The sequence below is a fragment of the Lathyrus oleraceus genome, chromosome 1, assembly GCF_024323335.1.
Source record: "Lathyrus oleraceus cultivar Zhongwan6 chromosome 1, CAAS_Psat_ZW6_1.0, whole genome shotgun sequence".
NCBI lineage: Eukaryota > Viridiplantae > Streptophyta > Magnoliopsida > Fabales > Fabaceae > Lathyrus > Lathyrus oleraceus.
This window is the reverse complement of record NC_066579.1, coordinates 198,934,477-198,936,863: the sequence shown is the minus strand read 5'-3', so window position 1 is coordinate 198,936,863 and position 2,387 is coordinate 198,934,477. Positions and strand designations below refer to the sequence as shown.

General features: G+C 29.6%; 1 long non-coding RNA gene across 1 annotated transcript; it reads right to left on the bottom strand.

Annotated features, from left to right (window-relative positions):
* Nucleotides 1-445: 445 nt before the first annotated feature.
* LOC127115611 (uncharacterized) lies at nt 446-1,273 on the bottom strand. Its single transcript, XR_007800807.1, has 2 exons — nt 818-1,273; nt 446-739 (listed from the first exon to the last, which is right to left on the bottom strand). It is a non-coding gene; the product is annotated as an uncharacterized LOC127115611 (long non-coding RNA).
* Nucleotides 1,274-2,387: the final 1,114 nt, after the last annotated feature.

Below are 2,387 nucleotides of genomic sequence, written 5' to 3'. Positions count from 1 at the left end.
TCAATAATCAAAAACTAATAATAATAATAATTAAAATGTTCATAATAAATCAACAAAACATAAATAAAAAGATAAAAATAAATAAATAAAAATAAAAACAAATAGTAATTAAAAAAATAATTAACAAGAATAATAAATAATAATAATAATATGTAGTAACCATAATATAATGAATAATAATATGCAATAACCAATAAATTGTAATTCTTAATGATGATGATAACAATGAAGGTAACAGTACGTAATGATAAGTAATGTTAGTGATAGTTCATAAATAATTACAGTAATAATACTACTAATAATAACAATATTAATAATACATAATAATAGTAATACAAATAATAATAATAATAATAATAATAATAATATAATAATAATAATAATAATAATAATAATAATAATAATAATAATAATAAATAAATAAAAGAAGAGAACACAAACTTACTAGCAGTGGAAGTTACTAGTTTGGAGATTTATTTGGAAAAGAAAAAAACAACTTTGACCCCCCACACATGCGTTGACATGTGGCAGGAGGATGTGAAAAAATATTTAGAAAAAACAAAATAGTGGCATCTCCTTTCATGAAAAAATAACAGTAACAAAGGTAAAAACCTCTCCACCCCTTCCGATCAAATATCGATGGAAAACACCACAAGGGTGGTCGACCGACCGGTGGCGGTGCGGTGGCGCCCCCACTCTCCCGATCTGTCCTCTTTCGTTCGTTAACCTCTCTCTTTCTCTACCAAGTAAGCAAACTTCTCTATAAACACAAACAAACTTCTAACCATAACTCACACATACACAAAAAGAAACAAACCTCTTGAAATGAAACAAAAAAAGCTTCCAACTTATAGAAATATGATGATGAGTTTAAGGTTGTTGTGGTAAGTTTGATGTTGTGGTTGTAGATGTTGTTGTTGTTATGGTGTAGTGAGATGAAATGAGTTAGGTGAGGTTGATGATGGTAGTTGTAAGAAGTTGTGGTGTTTGAAGAAAAAATGTGTGTTTGTGGAGAGTGAAGAGTTTTATATAGTTAAAGTAGTGATGATGGTGATGAAGATGGTTATGGTTTTTTTTAGTTGGTTTAAATGAAGTTGTTGTTGTAGTTTTAACAGAGAGAATATGTGTTAGTAAGAAAATGAGTGAGGTTGTAGATGTTCATGAAAGAAAGAAAGGTTGGGCGGTTTGATGATGTAGAGAGAGAGAGTAGATATTTTATGTTTAGATATTTTTTTGTGGTGTATGTTGTGAAGGATGTAGCAGTAAAAAAGGAGAAGAAAGAGAGAGAGAGAGAGAGAGAGAGAGAGAGAGAGAGAGAGAGGAAAAAAGAGAAAGAGAGGAAGAAAATAAACCAATGGAAAAAGGGGACACGTGAATAGAAGAGGGAAAGAAGAAAATATCTCCAATCAAAGCCAAGTGTCCTTTATACATTGGTCCAAAAATAAATAAATTTTAATTCAAAAACAAAATTTATATGGATTGGTTGATAAAAATATATTATCCATTTTCTAATTTTACTAATTAAAATAAAATACCCAAACATAAATTAAAATTTGAATCGAGAACATAGATAATTCTAAATAAATCTCTCAATTTTTATGGCAATGGAACAAAAATAATCAGTCAAAAATTGAATAAAAATTGGGCGTAAAAATTTTCAAATAAATAAATAAATCAAATGCATTAAAATGATAAATGCGAAATAAAATTTTCAGAAACATACAGGTTTCGATCTGATTTTGAAATAAAAATTGATCGGTTAAAAGGATCAGACTGATTAAAATGCGTCCAAAAAAAGTAGTCGAAAAAATAAAACGAGCACATCACGTTAAACTACGTGAACCGTAGATTAAGAAAACTGACATCTTCAAGCTCAAATTTTGAATTTTTTTCGCCCTCTAATCCAACATACAGTTGAGAAACGATTCGATCGGTCTGCTTGTATATCCGAAAAAATTATTCCGAATGATATTCTAAATATTATACGGAAACAAAGCATGTTATGACAAGTATAAAATGCAAACGTCTTGTAAATGAAATGAATTGCTGACTGGATAAATGTGAACAGACAATCAGACATAAATGAATCGCTCCTGGATCATTTGCTCTTGATTCTTAAACACAAACAAAACTCTACAAAGATCCAGATGACGATAATACTCTTGATTGTCACCCTCTGGTCCTCTGAAATCATGATGAAATGGAAACAAATGATGCACTAAGATTGAGAAATCAAATCTTTCGACTTCTTAATCAATAGATGACTGAATGAATGTCATCAAGACCAGATGAAATGCCAGAACTCCGGACCTTTTACCTGAACCCTGACGAATGCTTTAAATTGATAAAATACACGACAAAACGAATTGATTTATGCTATGCTGATG